This window comes from Vombatus ursinus, unplaced genomic scaffold, assembly GCF_900497805.2.
Source record: "Vombatus ursinus unplaced genomic scaffold, bare-nosed wombat genome assembly UNPS02014791.1, whole genome shotgun sequence".
Taxonomy (NCBI): Eukaryota; Metazoa; Chordata; class Mammalia; order Diprotodontia; family Vombatidae; genus Vombatus; species Vombatus ursinus.
In genome coordinates, this window is record NW_020954569.1 from 66,096,206 (window position 1) to 66,113,573 (window position 17,368).

A 17,368-nucleotide genomic window follows, 5' to 3' on the forward strand; every position below is an offset into this window, starting at 1 on the left:
TTGATAAATGGTCAAAGGATATGAACAGGCAGTTCTCAGATGAAGAAATTAAAGCCATCTATAGCTTCATATAGTTTCATCTATAGTTTCATATAATTATATGAAAAAATGCTCTAAATCACTATTGATTAGAGGAATGCAAGTCAAAACAACTCTGAGGTACCACATCACACCTATCAGATTGGCCGAGATGACAAAACAAGAAAATGATAAATATTGGAGAAGATGTGTGAAAATTGGAACACTAATGCATTGTTGGTGGAGTTGTGAAATGATCCAACCATTCTGGAGAGCAATTTGGAACTATGCCCAAAGGGCTATAAAAATGTGCATACCCTTGGACCCAGCAATAGCACTTCTAGGGCTGTATCCCAAAGAGATCGTACAAATGGGGAAAGGACCCACATGTACAAAAATATTTACAGCAGAACTTTTTGTGGTGCCAAAGAATTGAAAACTGAGAGGATGCCCATCAATTAGGGAATGGCTGAACAAGTTATGGTATATGAATGTAATGGTATACTATTGTGCTATAAGAAATAATGAACAGGCTGACTTCAGAAAAACCTGGAAAGACTTATATGGACTGATGCTGAGTGAAGTGAGCAGAACCAGGAGAATGTTGTACACAATAACATCCATGTTGGGCGATGACTAATATTGATAGACTTAACCCTTCCCAGCAATACAAGGATCTAAGACATCTCCAAAGGCCTTGTGATGGAAAATGCTATCCACATCCAAAGAAAGAACTATGGAGTTTGAATGCAGATCAAAACATACTATTTGCTATTTTTTTTCTCCTCTGTTGAGTTTTGTTTCCTCTTTCTGATGGTTCCTCCTATTGGTTCCAATTCTTACTTACAACATCACTAATATGAAAATATGTTTAATAGGAATGTAAATGTATAGCCTATATCAGATTGTGCGCTGTCTTGGGGAGAGTGGTGGGGAGGGAGGGGGAGAAAAATTTTAAACTCAAAAGCTTGTGGAAATAATTGTTGATAAATCAAAATAAATTAATTTAAAAAAAAAAGAAAAAGAAAAAAGAACCTGAGCATAAAGAGCTATTTTGGTGATAGGGAAGTTCAAGACACAAATACAGGAGAAGAGAATGATTTGAACAAACCTACAAGCAAAGTTTCAAAGATAAATACAACTCGGACACAAGGGCAACAAGAATTCCTAGAAGACTTAAAGCAAGAGTCAAAGAAGGAGCTGAAAAAATATTTAAAAATCAAATAAGAGCAGTAGAGAAAAATGGGGGGGGGGGGGGCGGAAGCAAGAGTCAAGGAAGAAAGACATGAAAAAAGAATAAAGAAAATAACTCCTTGAAAATTAGAATTTGCCAAATGGAAGCTAATGACTCCATGAGAAATCGAGAAATAATAAAACAAAGTTAAAAGATTGAAAAAAAAGAAGAAAATGTGAAGTATCTCATGGAAAAAACAACTGGTCTAGAAAACAGAAAAAGAAGAGATAATAAAAGAATCATCTATCTACCTGAAAGTCATGAACCAAAAAAAAGAGCCTATACATAATATTTAAGAAATCATAAAAGAAAATTGTCCAGATATCCTAGAACCAGAGGGCAAAATGGATATTCAAATACTCACTCAGTTACATCCTGAAATTCCAAAATGAAAACTTTCAGAATATTAAAGTAAAAATCCAGAGCTCCCAGGTTTAAAAAAAATAATACTATAGGCAGCCAGAAGGAAAAAAATTCAAGTACTAAGGAGCCACAATCAGGATCACACAAGATTTATCAGCCATACTATAAAGAAATGGAGGGCTTGGAATATGATATTCCAGAAGGCAAAGGATCTAAGCTGACAAACAAGAAAATCCAACTCAATAAAACTAATCACATTCTTACATGAGATAAAATGAGCCTTTAACAAAATAGAGAATTTCCAAGCATTCCTGATTTAAAAAAAAAAAGACTAGAGCTAAGTAGAAAATTTGACATGCAAATACAGAAGTCAAGAGAATCATAAAAAGGTACACATGAGTTAGAAATCATAAGGGACTAAAGGTTAAATTCTTTACATTCTTATATGGAGAGATGACACATGTAGGCCTTCAGAACTTTATCAGCACCAGGAGTCATAGAGGGAGTCTAATTAGAATTCATCTTTGTGTTTGTATTTGAGAAGAAAGGAATGGGTAGGGAAAAGGAATTCACTGGGAGAGGAAGACTGGAGAAAATTTTCTGACATTAATCAAGTGCATAAAAAGGTAGTTATGCAAGGAAGGGACAGTAAAGGGGAAAAGACAACAGTTGAACTCACTCTCATCTAAATAGATTAAAGGAAAGAAGAATATACATGCACACTGTTGGGTACAGAAATTTATCTTATCCAACAGGCTAATATGAAGGAAAGAGGTTAAGGAAGAAGGGGGGAATAAGAGGGAGTGTAGATTAAAGGAGGCATTAGTCAGAAGCAAAACAGACATAAAAATCTGTTTTAAAAAGAGGGCAAGGGGAAAAAAGAGAAGGATAACTATAAGAGAATAGACTGGAAGGAAAAACACATTTAGCAGTTATAACTGTGAATGTAAATGGGATGAGCTAACCCATAAACAGAAGAGGATAACAAAATGGATTAGAAACCAGAATCCAACAATATATTGTTTACAAGAAACATATTTGAAACAGAAAGATATACACAGAGTTCAAATTGAAGACTGGAATACAATTTACTATGCTTCAGCTGAAGCAAAAACTGCAAAGGTAGTGATTATGATCTCCAATAAAGCAAAAGCAAAAATAGATCTAATTAAAAGAGATAAGCAGGGAAACAACATTTTGCTAAAAAGTGGCATAAACAATGAATTAATGTCAATATGAAACTTACATACACCAAATGGCATAGCATCTAAATTCTTAAAGGAAAACTTAAGTGAGTTACAAGGAAAAATAGGTAGTAAAAGTATAATAGTGAAGGATCTCAATTTACCACTCTCAGGCCTAGATAAATCAAACCAAAAAAAATAAAATAAACAAGAATGAAGATAATGAATAGATTTTTTTTTAAGTTAGATATGGTAGAACTCTGGAGAATATTGAAAGAGAATAGAAGTAAGAATACTTATTTTTCAACAATGCACAGCATACCCATAAAAAATAAGGCAGAAAAACCTCACGAATAAATGCAGAAAAGGAAAAATATTAAACACATCCTTTTTCTATTATAATGCAATAAAATATTTTCAATAAAGGAAGGGCTCTTCAAACAAAGGTTAAAATTTAATTAGAAACTAGATAATCTAATCCTAAAGAATGGGTAGGTCAAAGAACAAATTATAGAAGCAATCAGTAAGTTCATTATTAAGTTCATCATTGATAAATGGTCAATGGCAATGACAATGAAACAATATACCAAAATTTGTGGGATGCAGTCAAAATTTTCCAACTCTAAAATCTTTCATCAACAAAAAAGAAAGTGCAGACCAACAAACTGGGCATGGAACTAAAAAACTGAGAAAACCAACAAATTAAAACTCTCCAAATAAACACTAAATTAGAAATCCTAAAAGTCAAATGAGAGATTAACACAATTTAAAATTAAAAATTGAATGAATAAATAAAATAAGAGCTAATTTAAATACAACAATAAATAGATACACCATTTACTAAATTGACTTAAAAAAGAAATAAGAAAGCTAAATCACCTATATCAAAAAATGAAAATGGTGAATTTACAATCAATTAAGAAATAAAAGCAATTATTAAAAGGTATTTTGCCCAACTTTATTTAAATAAAATTGACCATCTAAACTAAGTAAATAAATATTTACAAAAATATAAATTGCCCAGACTAACAGAATAAGAAATTTAATACTTAAGTAATCCTATCTTGGAAAAAGAAATTGACCAAGTGATAAATAAGCTCCCTAACAGAGAAAAAAACAGGACCAGATGGATTTACAAGAGAATTCTGCCAACATTTAAAGAACAATTAATTCCAATACTACATTAGCTTGAAAATGGTCTGGCAGAAACTAGGCATAGATGACCATCTCATACCATATACCAAGATAAACTCAAAATGGGCACATGATTGATTTACATGACTTCATATGTATGATTGATATCAGATTGCCTGTCACCTCAATGACTGGGGAAGGGCCTAGAGAGAGAGAGAGAGAGAATTTGGAACTCAAAATGTATAAAAGGAATGCTATAAATAAATATTTTTTAAATTAGTACATGATTTAGACAAAAACAAAATCATAAGCAAATTAGTGGACTATGGAAGAAATCACTTGTCAGAGCTACAGATAGAGGAAGAGCTCCTGACTTAATGAGAGATAAACACAATCATGGAAGATAAAAATGGGCCATTTTGATTAGATAAAATTAATAAGCTTTTGCACAAACAAAACCAATGCAGTTAAAATTAGAAGAAAAACAGGAAACTGGGAAAAATATTTATAGCAAGTTTCTCTGATAAAGGTCTCACTTCCAAGATACAGAGGGAACTGAGTCAAACTTACAAGGAAAAGAGCCTTTCCCCAATTGATACATCTTAATATCAGGAACTAAAGTGTTGTGTTTTCTTAATAAAAAAAAATCACAATTTCATCTTCTTTCCCCTAATTTTGACCCAGCAACATTATAAAGACACAGAAACAGAAAATGTACTAAAAAACAAAAAAATTGAATAGGTTTCAATATAGCCAACTCTCAGTCTCCTCTACTGAAGGCAAACCTAACAAGGATAATCCAAAAACTGAGAATGACTCAGAAGTCATCTCTATTCAGCTTTGAGATGAGTGTGGAAAAATTGCACGAGATACAGAATTAGAAGACCCTGATGCATATTCCATTTTTGCCACTTCCTCACTCCAGGCCTGTTTCTTCATCATTAAAAGAGGGACAATAGTGTCCCACCTACTTCACTGGGTAAGAATCTGTTGAGATAATAGGGGTAAAAGCATTTTTTGAACAAAATATTACTTATTATCACTACATCTTTCTTCCTTTCATATGACTTCAGTTAATATCAAAATAAGGTTGTATTCCCTGAGACATCAATGAATAAAGAAGATAACCTAAAAGTGTTCTGGAAAAAAAAGAAGTCAGTCTGTAACAGAAATGTTATTGCACGTAATTCTTGAAGTCTGGCTCCAAGCTGCTTACCCAGATTTTTTCCCCTCCATTCTCCAACCTGACCCTCATGATCCAGTCACTCTCTCCTCACTGCCCTGGCATATGAATCCATGTTCATTCCACACCCATGCTTTTTCTCAGGCTACTCCTCTTGTTTGGAATGCTCTGTACTCCCTCCTCTCCATCCATCCAAATCAGCACATATTTCAAAGCCCAGATTTCTTACCTCCTTCAGGAAGACATCTCTGACCAAACCAGTCCATGAATCCTTACACTATAGTACTTGATTGCAAAGAATCTTGTAATTCTGAGTCACACACATTAGCCTTGCTTCCCCAATGAGATTGCAAGCTCCTTGAAGACAAGGGCCATATCTTATACATATCTTCTATTTCCTACGTGGTGCCTAAGCACTCAGTAGGTGCTTAATAAATGCTTCCTGATATGTTGATTGATGCAACAGCAGAAGATATTGTGTTGTGGTGGAAATGTCTCTAAATGTGGAATTATAAGATCTGAGGCCAAATCCTAGCTCTACTATTTACTACCCATGTGACCTTATGCCAGTCATTTGCCAAATCTAGGCCTTAATTCTGTCATCTTCAAAAGGAGAGAATTGGAATTGTTGTTGTTTAGTCATTTTCAGTCATGTCCAACTCTTTGTGACCCTATTTGAGATTTTTTTGGCAAACATACTGGAGTGGATTGCCATTTCCTTCTCCAGCTCATTTTCCACATGAAAAAACTGAGGTAAATAGGATTAAGTGACTCACCCAGGGTCACACAGCTGGTAAGTATCTGAGGCTAGATTTTAACTTAGGTCTTCCCGACTCCAGGCCCTGCATTCTATCTACTGCACCACCTAGCTAAGTATTGGAGTAGTTGACCTCAAAGGACCCTTCCTGATCTAGATTTATGACTTCATGACTTCAGCTTGCTTATTTAAGCCATATACATCTCCCCAGAACATATCTGGTTCAGCAAAAATAGTACTGGAACCAGAGTCAGAAGTCCTGGGTTCAAATCCTATCTCTGCTCCTTGTTTTCTGTGTGACCTAGGACAAGTCACTTTTTCACTCTAGGCCTACATTTCCTTTCCCATAAAATGAATAGGGTTGGACTGCATGACCTCTGGATTTCCTTTGAGCTCAGACTTTCAAATGAATCTATGGAAACACATCCAACTAGCTGCCCTTCATACTCCTGTGACGTTCCCAAGTCAGAGACAAGATTCTCCTTCACCTTTGTTCTTGTAACCTTCACAGCAGAAGATGGATAGACACACTCCAACCCCAGGGGACTTCAACAGGAATTCACTCCAAGCCATAGGAGGGAGGTTGGCAGGGAGGGCCGGCAGAATTTGGCCATGAGGTAACTGGAAGCAAATTCTTGCTCAACATAGGAAGAGACCAGCATGTTCATTATGCAGAGGGCTGACTCAGAGACTCTCACTGTAGTCAAGGCAAAATTAAATTTTGCCCCCTGCAAACAGTATTTACAATTTCTCTATAATGAACACACCCACAATTGATTTTTTTAAACCCTCAACTTTTTTTGTGTCTTCTCCACGCAGAATGAATGGTCTTGGGTCAGAGAAAGGTACCTGCTCTGCCTAGGTCTGAAGCTAGCCAGGTCTCTCACAGATTATTTTTCCTTTCCTGTGGCAAAGAGCTAGTTTCAAACTCCACATCAAACTAAGAACAAAATCGAAAGGACCCATCTGAAGAATCAAGGTAGGCCCCCATCTTCAATTCAACTGAACAAACATTTACTAAATGCCTACTACATATAATGTTAAGGGCTGGAAATGTTGTTGAGTAGTTTTTCAGTCATATCTGACTCTTTGTGACCCCAGTTGGGGTTTTCTTGGCAAAGATACTGGAGTGATTTGCTTTTTCCTTCTCCAGCTCATTTTACAGATGAAGAAACTTAGACAAACAGGTTAAATGACTTGCCCAGGGTCACATAGCTAGTAAGTGTCTAAGACTGGATTTGAACTCAAGAAGATATATCTTCCAGACTCCAGGCCCAGCACTCTATGCACTATGGCGCCACCTAGCTGCTGGTTGGGCTGGAGATAGAAAGATTTAAAAAAAAAAGGAACAGCTCCTGGCCTCAGAGAATTTAGCATTCTGTTCAGGTCATGTAGCAGGTATACAGAAAAGGAGGGAGGTATGGTGCAGTACAAAAAGAGATGAACTTTCAGTCACTAGATCTGTGTTTGAATCCTGGGTCTTAGCACTTTCTATCTATGTGACCTTGGTAAAGTCACTTTAACTCCTCAACTCATAAGTACCTGAAGTGGTATTTGAACTCAGGTCTTCCTGACTCCAGGCCCAGCACACAATCCACTGCACCACCTAGTTGCCTCTAAGGGGAGAGCATGAACAAGGGAATCAGGGATAGAAGTGGTGGTACTTGAGATCCACCTCAAAGCAAAATAAGGATTCTGAGCAATAAATAGGAGGAGGGCATACATTCTAGAACAGGGAGACCACCATGGAAGCAGGCAATGGAATAGAACAGGGGTGGTGAACTTGTGGCCTCCAGGCCACATGTGGCCCTCTAGGTCCTCAACAAAATAGTGTGTTACAGTTAACTATAGTTAATAGTGATAATAGTGAATCCAAACTTGGATTCAGTCAAAGGGCCGCACTTGAGGACCTAGAAGGTCACACATGGCCTTGAAGCCACAGGTGCCCCACCCTGGAATAGAATGTTCTGGGAGTGGCTGCTTTGTAAAGGAAAATAATATGAGGTAAGTCTAGAAAGGTAGCTTGAAACCAGGTTGTGAATGATCTTAAATGCTAGGCTTAAAAGTTTATATTTTATCCTAGAGGTGTTAGAGAGATGACTTTTACATCAGTGATTTGGTCATACCTGTGTCTTAGGAAGATTACCTTGGCACCTGCACGGATGACAGATTGGGGAAGGGGCAGACATCGGAAGCATGGGAATCACTCCCGAAGCTATTGCAGTAGTCAGGTGAGAGGGAAGATGAGTGCCTGATTGAGGGTGGTGGCTCTGTAAGGGAAGAGAAGGACCCAGGTGCGAGGTATGTCATAGAGACAGAATTGACAAGAGGTGACGACTGATTGGCAGTGGAGGGTGAGGGAGAAGGATGTCGAGGATGGCTCTGAGATTATGAACATAGGAGGGTGGTAGTGTCCTCAAGGGAAATGGGGAAGTTTAGTGGATGAGCACACAGGGTATAAGAGGAATGATGCTGAACCACAATTTTTTAACCTGTTGAACTGTAGTTTTGGACAGTTCTTGCCTGTCACAATGTCCAGCAGTTAGCACTGAGTAACATGAGACTGGAACACAAGGGAACATTTAGAGCTGGATCTACAGATCTGGCAGCTCTCCTGTTGTAGAACAGGCTGTTAGAGAAAGGAAATTCCCCTGCTAATACTAAAGAAGGCCCCCCACTCTAGCCCATGTTCCCCATCACCACCAAAGCAAATGGAGCAGGACACACTCAACCTGAATGTTTTGTGAATTCCTTCCTCCATTATGACATTCAGTTTAACTTTATTTCACCTGGATAGAAATGTGTGTTTCTAGGGGTAGGGGAACCATGAAGCATGAGGTATAATGAGTAGACCGCTGATCCTGAAGTCAGGAAGACCTGAATTCAAATCTGGCCTCAGACTCCTCCTAGTGGGGTGACCCTGGGCAAATCACTTCACTTCTGCTTGCTTCAATTTCCTCACAAAATAAGAATAATGATAGCACTTACCTTCCAGTGTTGCTGTGCGGTTCAGATGAGCTAATATTTGTAAAGCTCTCTGCCCAGTGTCTAGCGCACAGTAGGTGCTTTGCAAATGCTAGCTACAGCTATCATTATTTGTCCCAAGCTAATTCCCTCTAGGGATAGCTCTAAGTGTAGGCTGTCATGGTGATAGTTGTTTTCCCTAAGAGTCTGAACTTAAAATATCATTTTAAATTGACTTTAAATCTTTAAATCCAATGAATGGAATACATTAACACATGATTTTTATTCTTCAAGGCATTTTTGCAACAAGAACACACAACCTCATTCTTCAGGGACCACAACTTCTCTGGCTTCGATTACCTCCAATCCTCACAGGAATCAGAAAAGCATCCCTTCCACAGGGTCTCCCTCCCATAAAACAGTATTGCTGGGATTCAAGGACAATCTGTTAAGCCATCTTCCTCCTCATCCACTGAACTAAAGATAAGAATGTCTTCTATGAGGCAATATGACAAAATAGGAGTGAGGAGAGCCAGATTCTAGACCTGGTTCTGCCATTAACTGTTGTGTGACATTAAGCTGCACAATTCATCCCCCTGAGCCACAGTTCATTCACCTATAAAATGAAAGGAAACAACAGTTTGGTGATTCTCCTTGGATCCCTGCTGTTGGGGAAGCCTGAGGCTGGTGGATTGCTTGAGTTTGGGAGTTTTGAGCTGTAGTAGGGCTAAAGCTGATTGGGTCACACCAAAGCAAAGGAGAAGAACACACACTAAATCTGGCACTATATGCTGGACCCTTGAAAATGAGGACCCACCAGCATACCTAAGGAGAGGCAAACTGCCCCAGGTTGGAAATGACACAGTTAAAAGTGGGATCAGGCCACTACCCTTCTAGCCTGGGTATGATAGGGAGACTCAATCTTGATAGGGTGGTGATGGACCAATAAGGGAGAAAGAGAGAGAGAGAGAAAGAGAGAGAGAGAGAGAGAGAGAGATGAATTAATGAATAGGTAAACAAATGGATGAATAAATAGACACAGATAGGTAAATAAACACAAATAGAAAGACAGATGAATTAATGAATAGGTAAACAAACAAACAAATGGACGGACAGACAAATAGATGAATTAATAGGTAAATGAATGAACAGATAGATAGACAAAAATAAATAGATAAACACAGACAGATAGATGAATTAATGAATAGGGAAACAAACAAATGAATAAAGATAGATGCACTGATGAATAGGTAAACCAATGAATGAATAGATAGATAGATGAATTAATGAATTGGTAACAAATGAATGAATAGATAGAAAGACTGACAGATAGATCAGACCAAATGACCTCTGAGATCCCACTGAGCTCTAAAAGGGATATGATATCTGATATTGAAGAAAGAGGCACCCTTGGAGCCTGAAAGACCTGCTTGAAGTACCGTCTCTGACCCTTGCCAGCTGTGTGAACCTGGACAGGTCAGCTCACATCTTTGAGCTTTAGTTTTCTCACCTGTAAAATGAAGGGGGTTGGACCAAATGACCTTGAGGGTCCCTTCTAGCTCTAAGTTTATGATATTCCACACAGGCTGATCATCCAGTGACATTCTAAATGAAAAGAAAGGGACACTACTTACAAAGGAAAGATGGTTTCCTTCCCCTGGCAGAAGTTTGTGGCAGAGAGATAAAAACACCAAATCTCTCTTCACCCAATTGTAATGAAAACTAGTGTTGCTGACCTCACAAGCTTAAAATAGATTTGATGACACACCCTTCCTTCCCAACACACCTGCCACTTTTTCCCCCCTGCATCTCTCCCCACATCCTCCCTGGGCATGCCAAGCTCCCATTTCTATTACAGAACTGAAATATTTCCTTTTTCATTCCAGTATTTCCTGTAGGGCCCCTCCCCTTTTTTATGACTACCATTCATAACCATGTGGTAGGGCAGTAAAAGGAAGCTTTTGAATTTGAAGACAATGAAAACATATAATTTTTAAAAATACTTAAAAACCACTCCCTTTCCTAAAAAATGTACTTAAAGAAAAAAGAAAAGAAATTTAATGGTTACTGAATATTTTGCTTCCCACAGGCTGTTTCAAACCGCAGCTTTGTTCTCTGATCCTATGATCCTCATTCTCACTTACCCTAAGTGTCCAATCTAATCTGTCATAGTTTCTGCTCTCTCATGTACATCCCCTTCTCTCCACTCCCAGAGCCGCCATTCTGGTGCAGGCCCTCAACACCTCATGCTTTGTCCATTGCAATAGTTTTCTCATTGGTCTCCTTGCCTCAATTCTCTTTCCACTCCAAACCATCCTTCGATTTTGCTAAAACAGATCTGATCACATCACCCCTACTCGACAAACTCCAATGGCTCCCTAAAGCCTCTAAGACAAATATAAAATACTGTTTAGAATTTAAAGCTCTTTGCAACCTGGTATCTTCCTAACCTTCCAATTTTCTTACACTTTATTCCCTTCTACACAATACAGCTACACTTTCATTCTTTCTGTTTCTCACACTCCAACCCCTTGCATTTGGACTGGCTGCCCCCCATACCTGAAATACAGGTATAACTCACTTTATGTGTTTTTCTTTATTGCACTTCACAGATGTTGTGTTTTTTACCAATTGGAGGTTTGTGGCAACCCTGCATCAAGTAACTGTATTAATGCCATTTTTCCAACAGCATGTGCTCATGTCATGTGTCACATTTCAGTAATTCTTTTTTTTTAGGAAATACATGCTTTATTGTCTTAAATTGTGCATATTTGCATATCGTATTTTTATTTTCCTTCTGTATAGTATTTTCTTTTTTAATTAATTAATTTATTTTTAGTTTTCAACATTCACTTCCATAAGTTTTTGAGTTTCAAATTTTCTCCCCCTCTCTCCCACCTCCCTCCCCAAGACAGCATGTAATCTGATATAGGCTCTACATATACATTCCTATTAAGCATATTTTCACATTAGTCATGTTGTAAAGAAGAATTAGAACCAATAGGAGGAATCACAAGAAAGAAGATACAAAACAGAAGAAAGAAAAAAAAGAGCAAATAGTATGATTCCATCTGCATTCAGACTCAGATCTTTCTCTGGATTTGGATAGCATTTTCCATCATGAGACTTTTGGAGATGTCTTAGATCCTTGCCTTGCTGAGAAGAGCTAAGTCCATCAAAGTTAGTCATAGCACAATGTGGTTGTTACTGTGTACAATATTCTCCGGCTTCTGTTCACTTCACTCAGCATCAGTTCATACAAGTCTTTCCAGGTTTTTCTGAAGTCTGCTTGCTCATCATTTCTTATAACACAATAGTATTCCATTACATTCATATACCACAACTTGTTCAGCCATTCCCCAATTGATGGACATCCCCTCAATTTCCAATTGTTGGCCACCACAGAAAGAGCTCCTATAAATATTTTCATACATGTAGGTCTTTTTCCCTTTTTTATGATCTCTTTGGAATACAGACCTAGAAGTGATATTGCTGGGTCAAAGGATATGCACATTTTGGTAATTGTTGCAATATTTCAAACTTTTTCATTATTATTATGGTGATATGTGATCAGTGATCTTTGATGTTACTATTGACATTGTTTTGAGGCACCACAAACCACACCCATATAAGATGGAGAACATAATCAATAAATGTTGTGGATGTTCTGACTCCTCCACCAACCATCCATTCCTGTCTCTCTCCCTCTCCTCAGGACTATTTCTGAGACAGAACAATATTGAAATTAAGCCAATTAATAACTCTACAATGACCTTTAAGTGCTCAAGCGAAAGGAAAAGTCGATCAATGAGGCAAACTGCATTGTTGTCTTATTATAAGAAATTGCCCCAGCCATCCCAACCTTCATCAACCACTACCCTGATCAATCAGTCAGCCATCAACATCAAGGCAAGACCCTCCACCAACAAAAAAAAAAATATGACTTGTTGAAGACTCAGATGATGGTTAGCATTTTTTAGTAACAAAGTATTTTTAAGTAAGGCATGTAAATTTTTTAGACATAATATTATTGGACTATAGTATGGTATAAACATAACTTTTGTATGAACTGGGAAACCAAAAAATTCATGTGACTTGCTTTATTGTGATATTCGCTTTATAATGGTGGTCTGGAACTGAACCCACAATATCTCCAGGGTGTGCCTGTCATTTTCCCTCTGACTCCTAACTCCCATAGTTAGCAGGTAACTCCTAAGGGACTTCTTCAAGACTGCTCTTCTCTGAGATTACCCTCCATTTAAACTACAGATATCTTGTATGTGTAATCATTTGCATGTCATCTTCCATATTGGAATATTTTTGCCTTTCTTTGTATCCATAACACTTACCACAGTGCCTGGCACAAACTAAGTGCTTAATAAATACTTGGTAACTAAGTCCATCCTTAGAGAGGATATACCAACTTAAAAATTATGAACAGGAAGCAATTTAACATACGAGGTCTAATCTTTGTCTCTTTGGGCTAAGCATCCTCTCTAGGGTTGGCCTTCAAGAAAACTATGAAATGGGCAAGGCCTACAGGTGAAGGCTGCTGCCTCTGTCCTACCTACATTCACCCCCAAGAGGAATGTTTTTAGACAACCTCCTCTGAAGACCCCCAATGTAACCCATCTGTTCTATCGTGTCTGGTCGCTTATAGAATTCAATTCAACATTTATTAGATACCTACTATATACAGAGAACTCTATTAGGTCTGGGAGGGTGGGGTAGTGAAGGGAGTCACAAAGTTAGATAAAACAAGGTTCCTCATCTGGTTGAGATTAAAGGTAAAGAATCCTAGAGTTTAAGCAAAGAAACTTAAAGGGGTTCTTTGTCTTCCCTATCAGGTCCAGACTTTTCCCTTCTCACTAAAATTTAATTCTCCTGTGTCCCTTTCCCTAAGGGCTTTGTCCTCTTCAAGTCTCCCCTCAGTTATCTGATTAACTAATCTAGGAGATATTAACTGGCTTAGTACTATCCCTGCCAAAGATATCTTGAGCCAAAATACATACAGTGTTTTAATATGGTAGGGGCTCAATATATTTTTATTGAATGAAATTGAACACAAAGGAATGAATCTCTAAGGGTGGAAATTACAGACATAAATGGCCTTTAAGTCACTGTGAGTTCCACCTGCTCCTTAGTCAGGCTTTTCTTTGCTTTATCACAGAATTCTCAAGCTGAAATGGACCCATCTCAGCAAACCCTTCCTTTTCATAAACACTGAAACTAAGGCCCAAGGTAAGGAAGGGATTTTCCCAAGGTCATTTGACTAGAAGAGACAGAGGTGAGGGTAGAACCCAGGTCTTCTGATACCCAATCCAATGGCCTTTCCATTATACCATACTGCCCAACAGCTCTGCCCCAGCATCCTGCTTTCCCTAAAGACCATACAATGCTGGACACCCAGTAGCTATTCAGTGAACACCTATTGAATGAATGTAGGAATTTCTCCCATGAGTTATAAGAAAGACTATTCTTTGAAGAGCAAGAAGGAAGAAAAGAAGAGGAGAAAAGAGAGATTCTCACTGTTTTAATAGTTAGTGGGTAAAACATTCACTAATTTAAGGGAGCAGGCTGGCACAATGGAAACACTGTAGGATCTGAAGTCGGGGGCCTGGGTTTAATTCCCAGTTCTGCTCCTTACTAACTAGCTGTGTAATCTTCAACAAATCACTTCAACTCTCTGCAGCTCAGTTTCACCATTTGTAAATGGAGGGGATTAGATTAGCTGATAAGGTTCCTTCCATCTCTAAATCCTATGACTAAGTCATCAAAGGCAGGCTCATCCTGTGGAGCTGGTGTACGTCCAGAATGGAAAAGAGAATAATTTGGAGAATTTTAGTGAATAGAGCCCAGCAATATAGTTCTGACAGAGTCATTTTGACCTACAGTGGACAGTTGATTCTGGGACTCAAGTGGAAAGTGACTGAATGAATATCTACCACTCATTTCTTCTCCAGTGACTGACCAACTCTTATTCAGAGAAAGATTTAAAAAAAATAGCTCAGCCTTGGAGCTGGGATGGGAATAAGCATCCGCTAGCAAGGAATGCAGGGGCAGCTAAGTGGCACAGTGGATAGAGTGCTAGGCCTGGAGTTAGGAAAAGTCACGTTCTGACACCTCAGACACTTACTAGCTGGGTGACCCTAGGCAAGTCACTTCACCCTGTTTGCCTCAGTTTCCTCATCTGTAAAATGAGCTGGAGAAGGAAATGGCAGACCACTCCAGTATCTGTGCCAAGAAAACCCCCAATGGGGTCCTGAAGAGTCAGTCACTGCCAAAATGACTGAACAACCACAAGGAAGACAGAATGACCCCAAGAAACAGGGCCAGAAGAGGAATCAATAGACTGGAAGAAAAGTTTTTAAAAAAGGAAGGGGGAGGGAAGACCAGGGAAGTTCTTGATCAGTGCTCAAAGTCATGCTTCTTGTATGGGTTGTCCAAGATGGCCTCTGAGGTCCCCTCCAACTTGGAGATTCTGCTTCTGTGATTCTATGAAGTAACACAGAGCAGCGAGTCACCCCCTGTTCAATAAACTCCTATCGTATCTAAGATCCAAGATGAAATCCTCTACCTGGCACTCAAATCCCCTGACAGGCTGGCTCCCTCTTACCATTTGAAGTCTTCCAGCAATTTATTTCCTCTCATATACATTTTGATCCAGTGCCACTGGTCCCCCTGGCTTTTCCTCAAACAAAACACTCCATCTCCAGACTCCAGGCATTTTCCCTGGCTGTCCCCCCTGCCTGGAATGCTCTCCTTCCTCATCTCTGCCTCCTGGCTTCCTGCAAGTCCCAGCTCAAATCTTAACTTCCATAAGAAGCCTTTCCTGATCCCCCTTAATGCTAGTGCCTTCCGTGTACTGATTACCTCTGATATGGCCTTATCTTGTCTGTATCTAGTTGCTTTCAAGTTTTCTCCCCCATTAGACTGTAAGCTTCTTGAGAGCTGAACTGTTTTTTTGCTTTTCTTTGTATACTCAGTGCTTAGCACAATGACTGGCATGTAGTAGACACTTAAATAATGCCTATTGATTGATTATATACCCTGTGCCTTACTTTTTTGCACATGGTTTGCACCCCAAAGATCAGCCCCCCTTCAAAGATCTTGAAGCATCAGCTCTGCTGACACAATCTGCTAATATCTGACTATAAAAGTGAGGAGTGTTTTGAGGATGGGAAAATTGAATAGAGGCTCAGAATTAAAGGTTCTATAGGAGGTTCATGGGACAGAGAGTCTCTGGGGGGAATTGACCTCACCTATAGCTACCTAATTCCTTGTCCATTCCCCTGGAATTTCTATTACCCATAAAGCTCCTTACTTTCCTAACTAGATATCTGCAGAGTTTTGGTAAGTAGTTGATCCTTGTAAGATAGCTCTCTTCGACCTAAGTCCCTTTATGAGCTATGATCCTTACAGGAATTCATACATGAAATAATTAGCTGTCCCCTATCAAAGGATAGAGACCCTAAAGGACAGGACATAGTTCTGAGGCTGGGGGATATATAGCATTGGGTATTGATCTGGGCAGAGCCTTGTGGAGAACCCAGGGCAGATCTGGTTGAGAGGAGGACAAATGCCATTAAGGTGGGAGGCTATGGTCTGTTGACAAACTTTGCAACTTATCCATGAGTCAGTCTTCTTTATTTCCTCTCATATTTCATCTCCTCCTTCTCACCAGCACTTCAGATAATCTGGTTTCACCTTAACTCTCTAGCCTTTTCTTTTGTTACTGTTCTTTGTTATTCAGTCATGTCTGGCTCTTCAATGATCCCATTGTTGGGGTTCTCTTGGCAAAGATATTGCAGTGGCTTGCCATTTCCTTCTCCAGATCATTTTACAGATGAGGAAACTGAAGCCAACAGGGTCAAGTGACTTGCCCAGGGTCACCCAGCTAGTAAGTGTCTGAGGCCAGATTTGAACTGAAGAAGATGAGTCTTTCTGACTCCAGGCCTGAGCTCTATCCACCTAGCTTCCCCTAGCCTTTTCTGTCCTATATATACCAACCCCTTGTTCCAGGCTGACTGGGTGTCCTCAATGTCCCTGGCATGAGCCCTGAACATTCTCATCATACTACCTTTGCTCAGGCTGTTCCTACCCCTTGGAATTCTCTTCCTCCTCCTCCTCCTCCTCTTCCCCTATTCAAATCATCTCTATATTTTAATGTCCAGCTCAAGTATCACCTCCTCTCTGAAGCCACTCTTGATCAGCCCAAACCATAGAAACCTCTCCCTCCTCTGAATTCCAAAACAGTGCTGTCACTAGCGATTCTTAGGATTCAAGACAAGCAACATGAAAGGAGAGATGTTGGACCTTGAGACGTAGACCTCATCAGGAAGAAACAGAGACCCTGGGTCATGACTCTATGGAGATAATGGGATAAAACTTTTGGCACCAGGAAAGAAGACAGGGAGGGGCTACATTGACAAATAGAGGAACTCCACCTGGGGTATGGGCCTTGATAATTGGAGGAGGTTGTGGAAGAATGACCAACATCTCGTAGCTGAACTAAGAATTCTTACTAAACT